Source organism: Stegodyphus dumicola, chromosome 1 (genome assembly GCF_044657685.1).
Source record: "Stegodyphus dumicola isolate Sdum_Otavi_A_Nest chromosome 1, ASM4465768v1".
NCBI lineage: Eukaryota > Metazoa > Arthropoda > Arachnida > Araneae > Eresidae > Stegodyphus > Stegodyphus dumicola.
This window is the reverse complement of record NC_140768.1, coordinates 282,204,356-282,227,484: the sequence shown is the minus strand read 5'-3', so window position 1 is coordinate 282,227,484 and position 23,129 is coordinate 282,204,356. Positions and strand designations below refer to the sequence as shown.

At 33.4% G+C, this 23,129-nt stretch overlaps 1 protein-coding gene across 1 annotated transcript in view; it reads left to right on the top strand.

Annotated features, from left to right (window-relative positions):
• The first annotated feature begins 1,946 nt into the window (after positions 1 to 1,946).
• Positions 1,947 to 23,129, top strand: part of LOC146999566 (uncharacterized) — a 42,806-nt gene continuing 21,623 nt past the window's right edge. Inside the window, exons 1-2 of the mRNA XM_085807818.1 lie at positions 1,947 to 2,495; positions 17,243 to 17,392. The gene's annotated coding sequence lies outside the window, so the exon portion shown is untranslated. The remainder of the gene's footprint in view (positions 2,496 to 17,242; positions 17,393 to 23,129) is intronic.

The following is a 23,129-nucleotide window of genomic DNA, read 5'->3' as shown; positions in this document are numbered from 1 at the left end:
CAAAGCAGTGATAATGTGAGACTTCCTATGTTAACCCACATCAGTGATAATGTGAGACTTCCTATGTTAACCCACAGCAGTGATAATGTAAGACTTCCTATGTTAACCCAAAACAGTGATAATGTGAGACTTCCTATGTTAACCCAAAGCAGTGATAATGTGAGACTCCCTATGTTAACCCAAAGCAATGATAATGTGAGACTTCCTATGTTAACCCACAGCAGTGATAATGTGAGACTTCCTATGTTAACCCAAAGCAATGATAATGTGAGACTTCCTATGTTAACCCAAAACAGTGATAATGTGAGACTTCCTATGTTAACCCAAAGCAGTGATAATATGAGATCTCCTATGTTAACACAAAGCAGTGATAATGTGAGACTTCCTATGTTAACCCACAGCAGTGATAATATGAGACTTCCTATGTTAACCCACAGCAATGATAATGTGAGACTTCCTATGTTAACCCACAGCAGTGATAATGTGAGACTTCCTATGTTAATCCACAGCAGTGATAATGTGAGACTTCCTATGTTAACCCAAAGCAGTGATAATCCTATGTTAACCCAAAGCAGTGATAATGTGAGACTTCCTATGTTAACCCAAAGCAGTGATAATGAGAGACTTCCTATGTTAACCCAAAGCAATGATAATGTGAGACTTCCTAGGTTAACACAAAACAGTGATAATGTGAGACTTCCTATGTTAACCCACAGCAGTGATAATGTGAGACTTCCTATGTTAACCCAAAGCAGTGATAATGTGAGACTTCCTATGTTAACCCACAGCAGTGATAATGTGAGACTTCCTATGTTAACCCAAAGCAGTGATAATCCTATGTTAACCCAAAGCAGTGATAATGTGAGACTTCCTATGTTAACCCAAAGCAGTGATAATGTGAGACTTCCTATGTTAACCCACAGCAGTGATAATGTGAGACTTCTTATGTTAACCCAAAGCAGTGATAATCCTATTTTAACCCAAAGCAGTGATAATGTGAGACTTCCTATGTTAACCCAAAGCAGTGATAATATGAGACTTCCTATGTTAACCCAAAGCAGTGATAATGTGAGACTTCCTGTGTTAACCCACAGCAGTGATAATGTGAGACTTCCTATGTTAACCCAAAACAGTGATAATATGAGACTTCCTATGTTAACCCAAAGCAGTGATAATGTGAGACCTATGTTAACACAAAGCAGTGATAATGTGAGACTTCCTATGTTAACCCACAGCAGTGATAATGTGAGACTTCCTATGTTAACCCACAGCAGTGATAATGTGAGACTTCCTATGTTAACCCACAGCAGTGATAATGTGAGACTTCCTATGTTAACCCACAGCAGTGATAATGTGAGACTTCCTATGTTAAACCAAAGCAGTGATAATCCTATGTTAAACCAAAGCAGTGATAATGTGAGACTTCCTATGTTAACGCAAAGCAGTGATAATGAGAGACTTCCTATGTTAACCCAAAGTGATAATGTGAGACTTCCTATGTTAACCCAAAGCAATGATAATGTGAGACTTCCTATGTTAACCCAAAACAGTGATAATGTGAGACTTCCTATGTTAACCCACAGCAGTGATAATGTGAGAGTTCCTATGTTAACCCACAGCAGTGATAATGTGAGACTTCCTATGTTAACCCAAAGCAGTGATAATCCTATGTTAACCCAAAGCAGTGATAATGTGAGACTTCCTATGTTAACCCACAGCAGTGATAATGTGAGACTTCCTATGTTAACCCAAAGCAGTGATAATCCTATGTTAACCCAAAGCAGTGATAATGTGAGACTTCCTATGTTAACCCAAAGCAGTGATAATGTGAGACTTCCTATGTTAACCCACAGCAGTGATAATGTGAGACTTCCTATGTTAACCCAAAGCAGTGATAATCCTATGTTAACCCAAAGCAGTGATAATGTGAGACTTCCTATGTTAACCCAAAGCAGTGATAATGTGAGACTTCCTATGTTAACCCAAAGCAGTGATAATGAGAGACTTCCTATGTTAACCTAAAGTGATAATGTGAGACTTCCTATGTTAACCCAAAGCAATGATAATGTGAGACTTCCTATGTTAACCCAAAACAGTGATAATGTGAGACTTCTATGTTAACCCAAAGCAGTGATAATGTGAGACCTCCTATGTTAACACAAAGCAGTGAAATGTTTAGACACTCAACGCCTTCATTTAATCATCGTGCACCATATTTCAGAGTGCCTCCTCCTTGTAGTAAAGTATCTGGTTTGTGGTATAACTGGCCAAAAAAAGGTAAGTCTTCGAAACAAACACATTCGTAAGAAAAGTAAAATGGCAAGGCTCTGTTATTAATTTAATTTTCATAAAATTTGAAAAGCTTCTGTTGTATGTCATGAAAATAATGAATTGCATTCTATAACGAATTTTCAGAAAATTAGAATTGAATGGTCGTACTGAAAACTGGAAAGAAAACACGCCGAGCCATTTTTACTTATAAATGCTTTAATTCAGTAAGTATTATTCTTCATTTACTTGCAGTATTAAAACTTTACGACGTGTCAGTTCATGATTTCAAACTTTCTTTTCTCTTTCTGAAATTTATTAAAATGATTACATTTCTTATAACAGTAGGTATATTTTCTGTTATTTGTATTGCAGAATGGTTTGTTAAAGCATATCAAATAAACTAAAGATAGTTGCCTTGAAGAGGTAACGTTTAATATCGATGTTATATTCTCAGAAATATCGGCTGCTTTTAGAAGTGGTGGTCATTGCGAATGGCTTCAGTGGGGATTTCAGCATACAGTGAACCCTGTCATGGCGATCATCATTTTGTAACTCCTAAAAATGATCAGCATTTCTGAGAACACGAATAAAACATCGTTGTTAAATTTAACCTCTTTGAAGCGACCACCACTTCCACAGAAAAGCAAAATCGGATGAGTCATGTTACGACAGTGTTCGCTATACAAAATTTTTGGTATTTAACATTATTCATAATATTCAAGATTATTCAGTTTTTTCCTAGTTTAATAACTTAAAAATTTTGGGATAGTCAAGATATACGTAATTTCGAAACAAATGTCACTTCATTATTTTATGTATTTGTACTGAACATGCTAAGCTTACATAGGTACACCTCATTTTAAATACCTTAAGCATCATTTATTTTTGTGCAACAAATATTTATGCTTAAATTTGTATTGAATGTATTTAATTTGAATATTAAACTTATTTAGTTTGTGACAAATAACTAAATAATTATTAGCGTGTTTTATTTAGAGTTTTACTTTACATGCCTCTTATATGTAGAATGGAGCTCATCATCACTTTGCAATAGTATTGAAAGATAGGCTGGAATTTAAAATGTTAAATGCTAAGATGTTAGTCCATATGATTGTTTACAGGCAAAAACAATCCCTGGCATAAACTTCCATAATAACAACGGAAGACGAAAACGTCCTAAGAAAAAAACATCACGGGAGAAAAGCAAACAAATCGTCGCAGTTCTAAGCCAAAAAACATGGTAGTCGAGAGAAAAGCAATTGAAAAACTTCGCAGTTTAAAAGGTCGTCGAAAATATGATACAAAAAATAAAGCGCCTAACAAATTATCGCATGACGATAACTTGCTGACATGTGATTTTCAGCTCTGAAAGTTGTAAATCCTTATTCGCATAATATGTGAGCGCAAAAAGGACTGGGGAACATTTTTAATAATTTATTTAATTAATATTTTTTGTGAAAAATTCAGAAGAAAACGTAAGCATTCAGAAAGTGAGTAGAAAATTAGTGCTACCTTATAACAGTTAATATTATAATTAATAAACAATATTAATAAAGGTAAAACCATATGGAGCTACTCATCTTCCTTTTTCTGATCCTTTTAGTTTATGTTTTTCATTTTTTTAAGACTATGTTTTTGGAAATATTACCATTAAGACGCGACATTTATTGAATTATTTTTTTTGCTCATTTTCAGTTTTTGATTGCTTTATTACTTTCTTATTTTTCTGCAAAAATTTATTATTTAAATCGATAATATAAAAGTAAAAACATTCCTTGTTTTTTCTTGCACTGACAAATCATTTCGCGAATAGGCGAAATATCAAAGACTGAGAACAGTACGTCTGTGACGTTACCGATCGTCATGCGATGATTTGAAGGTGCTGTATTTTTTATCTCCGTTTTTTCGAAGACGCTGTTTTTGAACTGCGAAGTTTTTGAACCGCTTTATTTTCGATGACGATGTTTTAGGGGGAATTGATGACCTTTTCTACTCACTTTGTTTTGTACGAGGCATTTTCGCCTTGTGATGTTTTCTCAGCGACGTTTTGCGATTGCCATGTTTTCGTCTGTCGCCGATATGATTTATTTAATGGCGTATAATTCTGTAATTGTATTTGTGAAAGTGATTATATTTTTTTATATTTTTGAATTTAGATCTTCTAGACGTTCATATAATATTGTGAGAGCTTTTAAACGTATTTTTATATATTTTGTGATCATTTGTAATTGTATTTGAAATGTAAGAAAAGATCTTCGCTTTGAATATTTATCTTTTGTTTCAATTTATTTAATATTATGAAAATTCTTATCACACCTGTTTTTGAAATGTAAAAAAAGATCTTCGTTTTGAATATTTATCTTTGTTTCAATTTATTCAATATTATGAAATTTCTTGTGACCCCTGTTTGACCTTCTTAAAAGCAGAACTTCAAGGCTACATTTAATGAATTAAATTGGAACTCAACATGTATATTTTTATCGAATAATAATTTGCGTAACTGCACTTAGCTTAATGAATCTTCATGCCTGGAATTTATTATTAAAGTGCATCTATAAGCATAGCTGTTAACTTTCCTGATTAACCTTTGCTTTTTTTGCAGCAACTAATGAAATGTACTGAATTTCTTAAATAGTGCTTAATTTATTCCCTGTACTCGTACTCAGTTTGGGCGTAATTTTTCGTATTAAACTTTTATCTAAATTTGTTTAATCTGTTGTAGACATTTGTGAAACCATGTATAAAGAAAGATTCATTTTATTTTTATATAATTTGTTGTATATTGTTAAATGATACATTGCTGTGTTTATTTACCTAATAGTATGAACATTGATTCTAATTTTTGCTTCTTTCGTATGTAAAATTACTTTGATAAATGAAAACGTTTCTTTTGCTACTCTGAATTTGTTTTCAATAGAAAAATTGGAGGAAAATTACAAAATAAAATTATCCAAAGAACCTAAAATTTATATACCTAGTCTAGCCAAAGAACATAAAAGTTTAGATTCGTAAACCTTTATATTCATAGTTTAGCCAAAGAACGTAAACGTTCAGATTCCTAGTTCAGCTAAAGAACGTAAAATTTACATACCTAGTCTAGCCAAACAATGCAGCCGTTAAGATTAGTAATTTTTAGCTAAAGAATGTAAACGTTTAGATTCCTGCTTCAGCCAAAGAACGTAAAAATTTATACAAAGGCTTAAACACTAATATATTTTACACCAAAATCGTATTATGAGTAGTTCAATAACTTGAATCATGCATTATAAAAAGAAATTAGGTTTCTTTGTATTCTTTTAAAATGACGTCGCAAATTTCTGGAATGTAAATGGAGAATAGTTTTATAAACATTGAATCCTCTCGAAAACGACCACTCAGTGTCTTAGATGATTTTTCTCTTCTGTAAAAGTAGTTTTCAAAGAATTCCATATATTGAATATCAGTGTTTATTTTTACTCCTAGAAATGCAAGATATTGAATATCAGTGTTTCTTTTTGCTCCTAGAAATGCCAGATATTGAATATCAGTGTTTCCTTTTGCTAGACACTCAGTGTCCTAGATGATTTTGTTTTCTGTAAAAGCAGTTTTCAAAGAATTCGAGATATTGAATATAAGTGTTCCTTTTTGCAGTTAGGAAATGCTAAACACTTTTAAGTGGTGGTCGTCTTAAGAGAAATTATTCCTACGAGAAATTTCATTGTATCTTAAGTCACAATAGCAAAGATTGTTCCACATTCTGCATACCAAATAAATATCGGTAACTAGAAATTTTTATTATTAAAAAATTATATTTTAGGAGGATGATTTAAATGTATCATAATTAGAATAATTATTAACTTATTAGAATAATACAGTTTCAAAGTATCCATTGGCATAGCTGCCAGCCATCTCGGTTTTACCGGGAGACTCCCTATTTTCCGTAACATCTTCCGGTAGATACGGAATCGTCATGTTTTTTAATTTTACCTTTTATTAAATTAAGAGAAATGTTTCTTGTAAATGAAACATGCAGTAAATGAATTTTATTAAATTAATAATATTGTGCAAACTTCTTTTCTGTTTATTTACTTTAGAAGTTTGTAAGGCTATTAGTAACGGCGTTCTGCGTTGAATCACTTTAAAAGTCTTCACTTTTCAAAATGTTGCCTTAAAATAATGAAGAATGAGCATGAATGTATGTATGTTTTTTGCATTGTGAAAAACGACGGTACCTTAGATCCATCAAATTTCGAAGACACCTGGAAACACGAAATCTTGGAATTCGTTTTATTATCTATTTCATATTTTTGCAAAACTTTTAACGAATTTTTGATTAACAGACAACGATTTCAAAACGAGCAATGGTAATACTATATGGAAAAAAAATCTAGCGCCCGAGACTGCCTATCGGAAATTCTAAAGGTATGCTGTTTTTAAATATTTTGTGATATTGCTGTTGAGTTGAATGTTATGTGTTTTTTAAGTGCGAAGAACACCATATTTAATCAATAAAAGTAACAGACAAAACGTTAAAAAAAGAGAGCTTCTTTGGGCGTAATGTAAAATCTGAACGCTTTTAGAGGTTTTTTTATTTAGCTTTTCAACTATACTAGGTACATTAAAACGTTAAAAAAAGCCCCTTTGGGCGTAATGTAAAATCTGAACGCTTTCAGATTTTTTACTTGTTTATTTTTGCTTTTCATCGATACAAGGTACATGACTAAGTTTATCTACACAGTAGTAAGGTACACTTATGGAATTGTTTTAGCAAAGCGCGAGAAGGCTATTTGCATGTGCTAACATTTATAGGTTTCTAATTGTGTAAATTAATTAAAATTTCCTTCAAGCTTCCTTGTTATAACAAAGTCTTATGTAGGTCTTAAGTAACCTTTACCAGAGCTGGGCAATAGAACGTAAACCTCAAGCTTCGCTGTCAGAAACTCTAACCATGTCTAAAACCGTAAAAACCCTAGACTTAAATGCGCTGTAAACGCATTTTTATTTTGATGCTAGTCTCGAAATGGGATTTTGCGTGCGTCGTTTCACTTTTCATTCAAGTCTGTTGCTATTCTCTGTAAAATGTAAGAAACGGAATCGACCTGTTGTGGATTAACAAACTATTTGAAAACAAAGATGCAGTTCTTAAGAATTTTCATTTCCCACATTTGAACCGAATTGATTTAAATAATAAAAGCTAATTTAAATCGTAATCTAGCTAATTAAACTATTTAGTATGTTCATAGAATGACGTTATAGGTTTTTCATATTTTGTAAAACTTTAAAGTATTTCCAGTACATTCCATTTCTCGAAATTACTGTAAGGCATATTACGGTTACAGTGCCATTTAGAGCCGGACATAGTTACAGGTACATAGGAATTAGATAAATTAAAGTTATACAGGGACCGGACCCAAATGTAGCCAAATGGTGGCCAAGTAAACGTTATTTTTCCGTCGGAAATTTGTTTATTTCGAGCCATTTCGTGTAATATTAAAACAAGAGATGCAATAATTTCGCGCATTATTTCAATAAAATTATTTACATACATGCAAAATTCGTAACAGTATTTTTTAGTTGATCTAAGCTGTGCTAATCCGCTGTAGCTGTTTTTAAGAATTATTTTATGAACTTTCAACCGATGCTTAATCAGTTAATAGTGTTAAATATCATTTTATTGGAATACACGGTACATAATTAAGTTATCTACGCGAAAGTAGGTACACAAATTGTTAATTTTATTGCCACCATATTTAAAATTATTCGTATAAGTAAAAGCTTTTCGACCGTATTCTGGATTTTTTACAAAATGAAATTAGCAGAAGAACTAAATATTTAGACTGGTTTTCAGATACGTGAACTTAATTGACATATGCTCTTAGAATTTAAATGATATTGTAAAATTAGTTTACAGCAATAATTAATTTTTTTCTTATTTTTTATTTTTGCAATCAAAATTTCTTAATTAAATTTTTAATTCATATTAGCTTTATATGAATGGAGAATATTCGTTAAATTCAAATTTAATTAATATATTTTGCAGTGGAATCACATTATAAATAGTTCAGAGATCTGAAACTGTGTAAATAAAGCACTAATAAGGATGACTATACAGTGGCGGACTGTAGGACAGTCTTGACTATAGAATACCATCCTGTAGATTTCAAGCGAAAAAAAATAGAAACAATATAAGGTATTTTCTCCTTAATTTCGGCATGCTGCTTCGTGGTATAATTAAAAGTATACTCAGCGCTTATTCGAGAGATCCAGCGTTCGATTCCCAGCGAGAGCAATGCCATCCTGTAGATTTCAAGCGAAAAAAAATAGAAACAATATAAGGTATTTTCTCCTTAATTTCGGCATGCTGCTTCGTGGTATAATTAAAAGTATACTCAGCGCTTATTCAAGAGATCTAGCGTTCGATTCCCAGCGAGAGCACTGCACATTTTTCACGTCTCCATGATCAAAAATTCCAAAGACAGTAGGAAAGGACGCCTAATCAAAACGTTGGTGGTCAGTAATTAGCCGCTCTTTAAAACGGGGATTATATAAGGTATTTTCTTCCTCCTTTCCGCATGTCTTCGTGGTGCAACTGGCAAATTCGTGAGATCCGAAGGCAAGGCAGCAAGGGTATTACTCATTTTTCACATCTCTTGCTTTTTTTTAAAAAAAAAAAAGAAAAATCTGTGACTTGAGTTGATTTTGTCTTCCGTGGACGAGATCACCTGTAAAGAACTGATGTTAAGTACCGATTTTCTATATAGTGTCATAAATACTAGTTACTTTCAATGGTGGTCATCATGAGAGGATTTCACTTATGATTGAATAACAATATTTTGCATATTTATCTGAATTATCATCCAAATAAAAGTCTGGTAAAATGTAGTGACAAGAAAAAATAGTTTCTTTATTAAACATAATTTTTAATCAGTTAAAAACTCCATTTATTTGTTACTTCATTATTGAATTGTTTTCTGAGATTCTCCCTTTTTCTCTTCCCCTGCAGCAGCTGCATTGAATAGCTCTCTTTGATATGTCCGCCCACAATTTTAAATGATTTCAATCTTCTCTTGACGTTATCATGCGAAAGAAGTGATATTCAGTTCCCGTGTTTATGTTCCATTTTCCAAGGAGGTAGTCTTAAGATAGGGGTCACACTGTATTGTTCACTGTGTTTGTATTTGAGTGTTTCGTTATACGCAAGGTCGGTGGAAGGGCTAGGAATGTTTTGAGACACTGTAGCGCAGAATTACGAACCGATGTAGCCTTTGTTGAAGTATACATTTTTGTTAATTATTCAGATAACTACTATTGTTGTTGCTTTTTTGTGACTTATCACACTTGTTTAAAAGCATCAGAACATGCCCACGAAATTCATCGTCGCAAGGAGAGCAAGATTGTGCATGTCGTTGGAAAGAGCCTTGTGCACCATACAGGTGACAATACGACTTTGTGCTCCGTCCCGCCCCAATGTTGAAGAACACCTCGGGGGGCGAGTCAGAAGGTCTCCCACCCCTCTTCCTCACCCACCAACTCTCGTGAGCATTTTCGCCTCGCCTCATTTTTAGAATGCTCCCAACCCGCGCAGTACAAACGTCCCTTGCTTTCTCCAGGATTCGAACCCGAGTCCTACGGAACGGCAATCAGAGTCGCTAACCACTATCTCACTAGGCACTGAAATATATTTATCATCCTTTACAAAAACGAAGGTATAAGAAAACACGTTTAAAATCAAGATTGGCGTGTCCGTAAATTTAAATAATTTGCACATTCTTAATAGTATTAAGGAGACACTCTTTTTACTCAATGTTCTTAAAGAAACAAACAAAATATGTGCTAATATACCTAGCCTGCCTCATTCAACCAGAATCAAAACAACTGAAAACTTGGATGCTAATCACAGAAGTGAATTCGAAAAATTTGTTACTGCCAGTAACGTACATAAATTGCCTTGAGGAATTTTAGTATGAAGTGACATGCTGCAGTTCAAGTCCATGCTGAGTGGCGTAGCAAAGCGTATCCTCTTACGCAGGAATGCGTTTAATTCAAATTTATTCATATATATGATTTATTCAATCAAGATGTGGAGTAATACAATTCAGAAAAGTGCATGCTAATCAAAAGGGTAATCTATAAATGTGTGTTTCTTTAATACTGTGTTTTGCTTTAGATGGGAACTCTCGCTGTAACTACATATTTCAGCCAGTTTCAGACAGAATGTAATGTCTCACCATATTGTTGTTCGGTTACGTTGTTTACATAAGTCACATTTACAGTTGTCACATTGTTACCTAGGACCATAAGATTTACAAGTGTATGCGGGGAGCTCGAAGTTAACTGTAACTATCTCCCTAGATTTAGCACGAGAGAATTCACAAGCCAGCTTAACATAAATGTGCACTCTGCACGTTTTATAAGACCTTGAAAGCATATACAGTAAAATCGTTACTTGGCTAATTCAATAAATATTGCTAGAATTTAACCAACCTATTCATATTTTGACATACCATCTGTTCAAATTGTAGCGTACGAAGTCCGTTCTTGTTTTCTTATCTTTCGACCACAACAACAACAAACAAACAAAAAAAAGTGTCGAAAATCATACAGATTATTTAAATTTAAAACGCATATCTATAGTTTTATATTTCAAAATAACAATCAACAGTGTTTTTAAATTACCGTGCATATTATCTCTTGAGGGTAAGAATTTTTTAATAAGGGGGCGTTTAACTTCGAATGTCTGCCTGCTTTGAAGAACGATACTGTAGTTCGCTTTGTTAAATAATTAAGTTTATATCAGCATCTAATGACGTAAATGGACATTTCTTGACATACATGGACGTAAATGGACTTTATGAGAAAATGAACAATCCTTTTTCAGCCTCGTTCTATGAAATTTTCTTGCTCTGCGTGTCTTTCGTCTTTATCTTCATTCCCTCCTCTTTCTCGTCGTATCTCCTCTCCCAGTACATGTTTCCTCCTCTCCCAGTACTGATTGTTTCGTGGTTATCTTAAGAGAGCGTGAACATTCACAATTCATGCTCTTTTAAGAAGAGATTTACACTCTCCAAGGTTCACTTATAATAAAATTCTACGAACTTATAACTAAATCTGAGATGTCGCCAAGAACTCCGTGTTTCAAAAATCAAGAGAATCTTTGTCACTGGACTCGTCAATCTACGAACGTGATCATTTAGCACAATTTTCGCCAACAGCAACATAATGTGTTCTCTACATCTTTCCAAGCAAGCGACATTTAAGAATATGGCTTCTTTCAATGAGAATAATTTCAACAAATCACGGACAGTTCCGTCTGAATGAAATGCTGATTGAAAACCTTTTTTTAAAAAGTTAAGAATATAACGTAAATCTCCGATTTTGTATTTAAAAACGTCTTTGCTAAAGACTCGCCATTCCAAAACGTCCAATATTCCGAACATATTAGAACTTGTTCGGACAGTTGCTGAAGATTTATGGGCGGAAGCCAGCAAAAATGATCCTCAAGTGATTTTCACGTAATAATTCATCGGAACATTCCAATTCCTTTCCGCATATAACTTGATTATTTATTTATTTTAGCTCTCCTACTTTTCGTAATTACAATTCCTGTTTCTTTCTTATTAATACTCATCTATGTTTGATTCGGCATATTGTTTTTTATGTAGCATTTGGATCTGAACAAAAACCTTCTTTTGTGATTTATTTTTTCTAAAGCTAACTCAATTAAAATAATTATACAGTCAACATTTGATTAAAATTACACGTTCATTAACCAAGCCTTGTATAAAATACGTTGCAGAACAGTGTACAAGTTACTACCACAAATCAGCAGAATAAATCAAAATTTCTACGGGAAGTACCAAAAGGTGAAGAAAATGCGAGAAAAACAGCACAAGTAGCAGTTTATGCAACGGTATTTAGAAATTATTTTTGTCCACATGCAGTTTAGTTACACACATTGCGATATATATAAACATAATTCAATCATCCATTGAAAATAAACTGCTAAATTACAAAATAAATTGTTTCAGCCAATCATCTTTTGTTTTCCTATAACTCATGTTGAAATACAAAAGTAATGCGCACGAATCATTATTCATTCTTTCTTTAAAAGTTATGTTTAAATACGATAAACGGAGCAAAAACATTCAAGAACACATTCTTCGCTGTTCTCTCGGGAATATTCTCTAAGGTAGGTTTAAACTATATATACCCCACCTGTACGCGGAGTTGTAGTGTAGTAGTAGTGTCTTGAGTTCAGAGATTAGCCTGAGAGCTATCGACCGAGTTGGGAGCTGTATTTTAGTGCTTAGCCGTGAAGAAGTGTCTTCACAATTATAGCCTGAAGGTTGTTGCTTATTACTTCAGCCTGTTTATCGTAGTTTTTCGACGAACTGTAAACTTGTCTTTCAAACTATCCTGTGTAATAATGTTTGCTGGCAAATAAATTGTGTTTTGATTCTTTATCAGTTGTTGCCCTAAATTACTCCAAATCCGCGAACCGTTAAACCGCAAGAATATAGTTTTAATTTACATAGTCAAGCGAACTTATCAAAAATTATACTATTAAAAAGTACTGGCAAATTGCTAGTAATATTTTTGTTGATTAATAATATCGATTATTTATCTTATAAATTTTTTACGTACTGTCTGATTCATCTTGATTTTTATATTGTTCGTGATTATGCTGTAACTTTTACCTCTACAAGCATAACCTGAACTTTTGATTAAGACAAACTAATAGTTATCATTTGTTAACTATTCAAGATGTGAAAGTAAAATCGACAGAGATAAATTCATATTTATTACTGGTCCTTAGTTTGTGACCGTCTTCCTGTGATGGTCGCCACCGAAAATCATCAGTATTTTTGAAATCACAAATAAATATACCAGAAATCACTTTCCTTAAAAACGACTGCATCCGTCTGGAATGGTGGCTGTCATCTTAGAGACCATTTATAAGAAGAAATTGTGAACTTTGTGGAAATAATATAAATCCTCTCATTGCAACCATCTTCTGTTGGCGATCACCTTTGAAAGTCACCTCTAGAAGACGTAAACGATTATCGTAATTGAATTGTAATTAGCTCACTTAAATCAACTTCACGTAAGACTAAGATCACTTAGAATGTGGTTGCTTAGAGAGGGTTCACTGTAATTCGGTTTTTGTAATTTATTTCATAGCGTTGTCATATTTAAATATTAAAATCGATAATCCAGATCTATCGTGATTGATTTCCTGGCAATTAAAGTTTATAATTCAGAGTGAATTTTATCCTACAATCCTGGCTGCTGAAATAATTTTCAATAATTAACTAGTTTTTATTAAAAGTTTTGTCATCTGCTAAGTATCAGAAAGCATATTCACGGAGGAACATCGTGAAAACACGAATATTCACCTCACGTGAAAACAGAAATATTTATAGTGTTGAATAAAAATAAGACATTTGTATCTCATAACAACATTAACACTTCATTGAAAGGAATCACGAAGGAATTTGTTTTAGAGAGATTTAACTATTTCCCCAGCGGGCGGGCACTTGCCTAGTCAGCATTGGCCACTCGGTATCTCCATATTGAATCGGTATACATAGCCGCCAAATCTCGTGGTTTTTATCACATCTCCGCGTTTTTAATTTTAAACCTTTACTAAGAAAAGTGCTTTTAGAAATAAATGAAATGTAATTGAATTAATGAAAATGAAGTTGTGCAAATTTCATTCTCCGCCGTGTAGTGTTTTTTAGCATAATTTTTCTCATTAAATTTTATTTAATCTGAATAGTCGTAATATACATTTGCAGAAATTTATACGTCGATCCGCAGGGTAATGAGTTCATTAATTATTTAATTTTATTTTCATCATGTTTTGAGCCGACTAGCGGCCGAGCGGTAAAGTCGCTGAACACTGGTAGGTCGGTCCGAGGTTCGAATCCGCGAACGGGCTGGCTGCATGGGCGTTTTCGTGATTTTCCCCGTGTGTAACGTGTATACGAGCCAGTTTCCCATAGAAAGTCCTCCACGAAGGCATCCCTTCTCTCAGGCAGATAGCCCTCGTGTGCTTTGCCATAATTAAATACACCAACCAATCATGTTTTGATGAATTAAAGCTTTGCTTTTCTAATCAGGATTTTCTCAGTATAAAGAAATCACGAAATGAAGTTTTAGCTAAAGGACACATAATTTTTAAGGTATGTAATAAAATATTTTCACTTGTAAAGTTGTTGCCACCAAATATTGTTGCCCTTTATTATATTTAAAGAATTAAATAATGAAGAATCTGCATGAATGTATGTATGTTTCTCGCATTGTGATAAAACAGCCATCAGAGCCATCAAAATTTGAGTAACGTAATTCACCAAATATGGCATCTGGTAAGCCCTAATTTGAATTTGAAATTTGTTTTACTATCGATTTCACTTCAACGAATTTTTTTATTTAAAACTGAAGGATTTCAAAGCGAGCAATGGCAGCACTGTACGGTGGAAAAAAAATCTCCAGCGCGCGAGACTCTGTATCGGAAATTCTAGATAGGCTCATTTTAAAGTTATTTTGTGATGTAGCTGTTGAACTGAATTTTATGGTTTGAGTACAAAGAACGTGATATTTAATAAATAAAAGTAGCACGAAAACCGGCCCTTTGGACGTAATTTAAAATGTGAAACCTTTCACTTTTTTTTAATAGAGTATAGTAGTTCATGCTACGAACATGTGGAGTTCTATTACATACGATATTTCAACTGCTTGCTTTTAATAGAAACTCCTCATGTGAAGGCAAGACCGATTGCATGCCACTAATTTAGTGGTTTAACTTTTATTGATATCTTTGCCTCTGAAAATTGATAAATTCAAATTACTTTACTGCGCATAAAAGCTCTAGAGGCAACTTCCGATATCCAAACCTCAGTTGCTGTAGAAGTTCCTAAAGGTGAATTTTGATTTTATGGAGTCATTGGATATCAGATTCATTACTACTGGATATTTCTAGACATATGAGGGTAAAATGAAACTAGTTGGAAGGTCTTATTGCCGGTCTGCGAAAAATTCTCAAAAAATAGCAGCTGTCCTGGGACTTTCGGGTTTATAGTAGTTGAGGAGCGCAAAGCCAGGAATTGATTATTAGGAGTCTACTATATTATGTTACTTTAAAATAGGAACTCCAAGGTTATTTTCTGCCGCGCAATTTGACTGGTAGCCATGTGAAAAACAGCTGCGGAAAAAAGCTGGATTCGCTCAATTTTTGCCCTTCAATTTACTTCATTTCAGGTTACTGTACAGTGTACTTTCAATTATCCGCGCTAATTCAGGAAGAAGAAAGTCGCGAATAATTTTAAAAACACGGATAATCCAAACTGTGCATTTTCATGCATATTGTATGTGATTAAGTTTTAGGACAGCATTTAAATATTTGTCGAATATCACTGCGTGTTTTTAAGTGCTGTTTCATCATTGTATTCTAAGTCCCCTCCGGTCGATGATAGAAAAAAGGTTTCAACAGAAATCACTACTATCTCGACATCTTCTTCTTTTGTATTTTCTATATCACTGTGTTCCTTTTCTGTTGCTGTGACATTTGAAACGATTTCCGCATCACTTCAAGCACTGAAAAAGTATATCTCCGATTTCTCTGTTAGGAAGAATCTCTCGCCATGATCGAATCAGTGTTCCTGTATGGCATCCACTATAGGTCCGACAGAACTTCATATCATTTTCTTCAGCAAGAGTAATGAGAGGTAAATTTGTTGCACTGATGATATGACACCTTGTTTATCAGCCGAATTAAAGTAATATTTGGAGGTAAAGATTTAGCCAGCGTCCATGGTTTTTAAAATGGTCTCGTTTAGATGAGAATGTGCACTATATAATAACAATACTACATTTTCCTGGTAACCCTTTATTTATAGGACTCTGCTGTGTCTTTAGCTTCTGCAGACTCTACTAAAATGAAAGCAAATTAGCGCTTTAGTGTGAAAAAATGATTAAATGGTAAGAAGTTTGAATACTTTTTTTTTAATTTAACTCTTAATTGAACATTGATTGAACTCCGATTCTTGCTTAAGTGCAATCAAATGCTTGAAAGATTGGCATAGAATTTAGGATAAGCTGGGCAGGATATCCTTTCCAAATTGACCATTATGAACCAGACCGCCCTTGTATGCTTACAGTGGATTCTATCCATGTGAGAATTTATGGAAGAAAATTGCGGATAATCCTAGCTAGAGAGGGTAGTGAATTCCTCACTCCGCCTTCCTCAAATTACGAGCTTCTGAGGTCCATTCCTTGTTTTTGACCAATGTTTAATAACACTTGCAAGATCCCGCCATTTGATGTATGAAACGCCACAAAGTGCCCTGGATTGTCCCTGCAGTGTCCTGACTCAGATCTCCTCAAACGGCTTTATTAAGGCTTAAGGCTGGACAAATTAAGAGTTTAGTCTTCAGTGATTAATGAGAAGTAGTCTTCAGTGATTAATGAGAAGACATATGCCTATTGTCATTGCTCATCCCATCGCGTCATCCTCTCATATCATCGAATATATCGGTGTCTCTATGCAGGAACTTATGCGTAATGATCCTTTGGAATTGGTTTAGGGGCCTAAATCCAGGGGATACCCTGAATCGTGCAAAGTGAATTAAAGTTAATCTGGATTTCCTTCGAAATCGCCGAATTACGCAGCATGAAAAATCTCACGTTATTTTGCGCTGGAACCTCCTGAATTTTTTTGGCTGGGTTGGCAGCTATAAAATAGACTTCTATGATGAATTTTAAAAGAAAACCTCGTAAATCGTGAGGATTTTATAGGTTAAAACAACGGTTTTAATCTTTTAATATTTAAGAATAAGAAAAAATGTTTTTGTACTTCATGACATGCTTTATCAATGTATCGAGATTCTACATCAATGCATTATTTTTATACTTGATTCATTCTATAGGTTCTGTTCATCAGTTTATTATACATCAATGAATTGTAATTAAAATAATCTTTTATTTGTTTTAGATTTTTTGGCCTGTAATAAAAAATGGGCTATTTATACCATGCATTTGGAGCATTATAAGGATTTCTCAGGACCTAAGTAACGCCTACCTCTACCAACACTATTATTGCGACGGAAAGTTTCAGAAATTTTAAGGGATTGTTTAAAACTTCGTGAGTATCAGATTTACCACTAAAGTCAAATAAATGTGTAAATTTTGAATTTTTTAGTATGTGTTATAACTGTTGTTTTTTATGTTTAGTAATTTTTATTGTACTACTATCCGATAAAATTTACTCAAAACTACACTGCAAATTAATTCCCTAAATTATTTACTCTTAGTGGTCTTCTGGATTGCGAAAGAAAGTCATTTTGTCTAAATATTTATATTAAAACGTTCTGTATTGTATTGCCTTTCGGTACTGACAAAGAATTTCGATAACAAAAAGTTTTATAATTATTATTATTAAATAGTGCTACGTGGTGAAGGAGACTTTTACTTGCAATCTATAAAATCACCATCCAGTTTAATATCAATCTGGGAGTAAAATAACTGTGTTAAATATAAATATGTTTCCAGAATTTGGATTCTTTACAGTACGTTTATTTAACTGCGCGCACGTTATTTATGGCGCTAATTTGTTTTTGACCTTTTGGAAATAATAACACGTCTATCACAAAGTATTTCGCTGAAATGTAAAGCGTAATATAGAACCGAAAGTTCCTCAGTAATATTTATACTTAGTAATTTCTTCACGAAAACTTAACACCTGTTGAGTTCTTCAATATAACTTAACCATTATATGATGCATAACCGAATGCTGATGAAGTGCTACCTTTCACTAAGTTTTTATTATTTTTATTATCAATGACAGTATTAAGTGGTTTGTACTGTAACTTTAAAAATGCTTCTTGATCGGTTAATATTTCTTTATTTTAAGGATATTCCTATTAGAATAGCTTTGTAATTGATTCCCAAATTTTGTTTTGATGTTCATTGTCATTTTTTAAGTTATTTGATAACTAAGTACTATATTTTTTTCACTTGTCTTTCATTTCCCGTGTGATGCATTTCAACTTTTAACTGTTCACGTATGATAAAAAAATGAATAATTTTCTGTCGTTTTGGAAATTTTATCGTGGAAATAATTAATTCACAGAAAATTTATCATTTTAATTTTCTCGTTTTTGATAGGTAAGGGTCATAATTTTTAACTCATTTATAGATGATATTAAAAGCTATCATGCGTCGGTAGTTGCAGAGGTAACCAATCTGCATATTTTTTGTAATTGATATGTCTCCCTCTCCCCCGTTTCCTCCTTATTGTCTAATATTCATTGTCGACACTTCCAAAAATGAAAATAATTTATAAACAAGTTATTGAAAGATACTTAGCGTGCTATGAAGTTCAGACAGTTTAGAAAGAGATTGATTCGTATTATGGTAACTTTGCTTTCCTGTTCCTTAATCATGGTTGGAACTTTAATGTACCCACTCTGGAAAAAGCCGTTATTATCCCTATTCTGAAAAAAGATAAACCTGCAAATAATATTAAGGGGGCCATATACTTTCGAACGCTTTTTTTTTAATTTTTAAGTTTTTGCATTTAATTTTGGCTTTAAAGCAATTAATGATGAAAATAATGAAGAATCTGAGTTATTGAATCACCCTTAATTGTGTATTTTTGGAGTAAAAGTAAGAAAACAAGCAAAAAAACAGCAATATTTGCAATAAATTAGAAACACTGTGTTAAAAATGTATAATATATTTTCATATTTTGTAAAATGCAAACCCATCATAAACATATTCTCGAGGAGGTAGATTATTATTTTAAAGCTATTTTAAAGCTAGGAAGTTATTTAAAATATTTTTGAGCTAGAACGTGTAATATAACAAAGAAAAAGCATATTTTCTCATTAAAATTCGTCTTTAAGACATAATTACTTTATAAAAAATGCATTTATCAATTAGTAAATAGTCTGCCTCCTTGCAAGAAGTGTTCTAAACCTGTGTACCAAATTGTATAAGATTTCAATCATAATTTTTAAAGATATCGTGTTATTGTTAGCATTAAAACACGAAAAATGAAAAACGAGACAAACGCGTTTAAAGAATTCGAACATTCGAATGCCTACTTTCAATCAGTTTGTAAACTTGAAATTACCCTGGTTTATAACTATGCGCTCTTATGTTTTCGAATTTACATTTTTTAGCTTTCTCGTCGTTTTTAAAATTTTTCTACGCTTTTTAGAGAAAAATCAGGGAATGTCTTTTTGCATTGTCGATACGGTTAACATCAAAATTTCATATTCGTTTACAGTATAGTAACCAATATTTATACCTAATTTACCATATCTATACCTAATGTGTACCAATATCTATCCATACCTATGAAAATTAATGAATATTACTCACTAATAAATAAAAAAAGGCTTATCAGCAACGTAAACACAGAATCAAAACACGAGCGAAAATGCGTTAATGAATTAATAACACACAGCTTGAAATTATATATCGACCTATTGCACTGACTATTGGTTTGTTGAAGATTATGGAAAAGATAATAGTCTTTAGACTGACTAGTTTTCTGGTGAGTAACAGTCTTTTGTCTCCTAAATAAGCTGAATTCAGGCAATCCACTGTCCAACAGGTATCTTATGTTAGTTGAGCCATTAAAGATTGTTTAGACAATCGCCTGTCTGTCCTGGCAACATTTATAGGCTTTAAATCAGCTTAGGATGAAATATGGAGACTACGTACTATTCGGAAATTACGGAACTAAAGAGTAAGTGGAAGGCTGTTTTTATGGATGCGGAACAAGTGGCAGAGTGTTTTATGGATGCGAATAAGTGGCAGGATGTTTTTATGGATTACGAATTTCTTATCACAGCATTTATCTGCTGGTAGATAGGCTGTGACATTTCTAGATTTAAACAGACTGAATATCAGCCCAAATCTTTTTAATGTTTTTAATAACCATATACCGAACACTCTGGCACCGTGGATGGATTCTGCCGGTTTTGCGGACGATTTGGTTATGTGGAGTAGTGCATATAAAGAAGCAGAATGATTTAAATGTGACCCTTAGAAGTGCCGTGAAAGAACTGGAATATTGGTGTCAAAAAAATGGTATGAGAATAAATCAGGATAAGAGCACGTGCCAGTTCTTCACTCTGAACAGACAGCCTTTTACCGCGAAGTTGACATATAGTGTGTAGATGTTCAACACAATAATGATTCGATAGAATATTTGGGTTGCATCCTCGAGCCGCGCACAAATTGGAGGAAACACGCGGAACATTTGGGGGGAGAGAGCTGTGAGAAGACTCTCTTAAAACGTCTGACCAGTTCAAGGTGGGGCTGTGACAGAGACACTGAACGACTACTCAAGAATTGTACATTTCACCAATTATTGGTCATTGTAGCGAGATCCTTATCACGGCTCCGGAGAATGTAGTCCAGATCCTCGAAGTCTTCCAGAACCAAGTGTTACGTATAATTACCGGGATAGTGGGATCTACTCCTATTCTTGCAATACAGCAATAAACCGGTTTGAAACCTGTTCATGACTGTGTTAAGAGAAAAGCTATCTTATTAAACCAGGAGCTGGTGCGTTTGCCCGACTTTTAAAAGAAGAATGAAATTTCTAGAAATCAAAAACTTCAAGTTTCTTTTATCCAGGCTACTCAGAGAGAATCTGATGCTTTGGAATTGAGTCGAAGCTATTACTGTGGCTGATCAACAACTGTCGATTCGTAGCCACTCTTTTGTAAAGGCAGTCATATTATCAGATTCAAAAAGTGCATTTCAAGCTCTTCTGAATAACCAAAATAGTTCCCAAAGAATTTTAGACTGTAGGCCCTTTGCTTAAGACATGGCAAACAGAATTTCTTTCCTGTGGATTCTAGCACACTGTAGAATTATGGAAAGTGGGAAAAGCTGATAGTTTGGCTAAGAAAGGAACTTGATAATGCAACCCAATAATCGACCATTTTCTTTTCATACTACTAAATTGTTTGTTAACCTGACTCTTAAGAAAATTCTTAAGCAGGATTATGATTCAATGTGCTATGGAGTTGGAGGACACTGTACGAAGAGACAACTTTCATTCCCAATTTTCCAAGAAAGACAGCGGTAGCTCTATTTAGACTTCTGACAGGACATGACTTTTTGCGAGACCACCTCTGTAGACTTGGAGTGGGAATTCCCAAACTGTATTTTATATGACTCCAATCAGCCTATGATTTTTGAACATTTAAATAATTGTGTTGCACTTTCTCGGTATGAGGACTATATTAAAAAGTACTGGAGAGCCCGTCAACTAATGGCTTATGCGCTAATGTTTGCCATTTGTAAAATAAATCGCCATTTATAAAATAAATCATCTTCAGAGGAACAGCTGGTAAATTTAATCATCTTCAGAGGGACAGCTGGTAAATTTGGCTCGTTCTATCCTTTGTGTGGGTGGATAAATGATCAGATTGTTGAAGGACTATTTTCAGAATTGTCAAAACATTCTGGAAATCTAGAGAATGGCATATTGTGCTTAGTCATCTGTTCAGTGTCTGCGCTAGAATTTCTACATCCTGTTATTGGGCTCGAATAAAAGAATCACTAATGAAGTGCAACTTGCTTCAAAACTGAGCATATAGTGTTTTTTCTCTCTCCAAAATAATACTCAAGTGAGTCTCAAAACTTGGGCTAGCTCCAGATGCGCCAAATAAAACCGTTATTCCCACGTCTAAAATGTTTCCCTGTTTTCCCTACATTCTGATTGTAGTCTGCGGTATTTTATCGCTTAAAATATGTAGACAATGAGATTTTCATGAACAATTGAATTTACTGTATTAAGTCTAAATATTCAGGTAGTGAACTTTATAACTTTAGTTTCTATCGAATTTTAGTTATCTTTTCAGGATTTAAATAAAATAATATTTCCTTCGGACCCTGAAATTTATAATTTTATTTTGAATAAACTTAATAATTGTTATAGATATTCTTGATAAGTTTATTAATGGTATAAGAAGTTATCTGAATTTTGCAATATCAAGGGTTTGCAATATCGAGTTCATTAACTGTCTGCAAAAGTAGAGAAGTTCGACAGTACGTAGAATAATAATGATAAAAACCATTTTTATTCAAGCTAAAAACTAATTTTTTTCGAGAAGAGATAAATTTTAAAAAGGAAAGAAAATTTCGAGGAACAAAAGTCACAAAACTTAATATGTTTATGACACTGTCAAATGCAGCTTAGCTGAGGATGTATGAAATTTTACGAAGGTTCTTTGAAGCACGTCGACCGCTGAAGAAAAATTATATGCGATTTTCTTTTTGGTGGCAAGTGACATATTACGACGGATGAACACATTCTAAATTCTTATAATGTCTTTTTGTTGTTGTATGGCTTTAAAGAGTACAGGATTTTTAGTCTTATTTTTCTGAAATTAGATATTATTAATCTCGACTTCGTTATGAAACAGAGCTTCTTGTTTCCTCCTATGCAGTTGAGCGAATGTGTCTTAAAAACGTGTTGCATGCATTTTTTTTCATGTTTGAGCCTCTTCTACTTTGCGCATCATTTGCGGCTGTAATTGTGTTACTGATTCCGGAGCAGAAATAATACACTAGAGATTACATAACATAACAATCTTACACACTATCTTACATTACATAACTACTTATCTTTACATAATCTTACAATTACTGTTACACTCTGAGCTTAAGAAATGAGGTTACAGGGACGTACAGTTAGTGAATAAAATCTGCGTACATCAAGAAAAGTAATATCAAATCCAAATTTTAAGGTGCGAAAAGGGTAGTTTCTTAAAGTTTTATTTTTTAAATATTTAGTTTCAATAAGGGACTTTAAAATTTTTTAACTGTAATATTTTCATATCTAATAATTTATG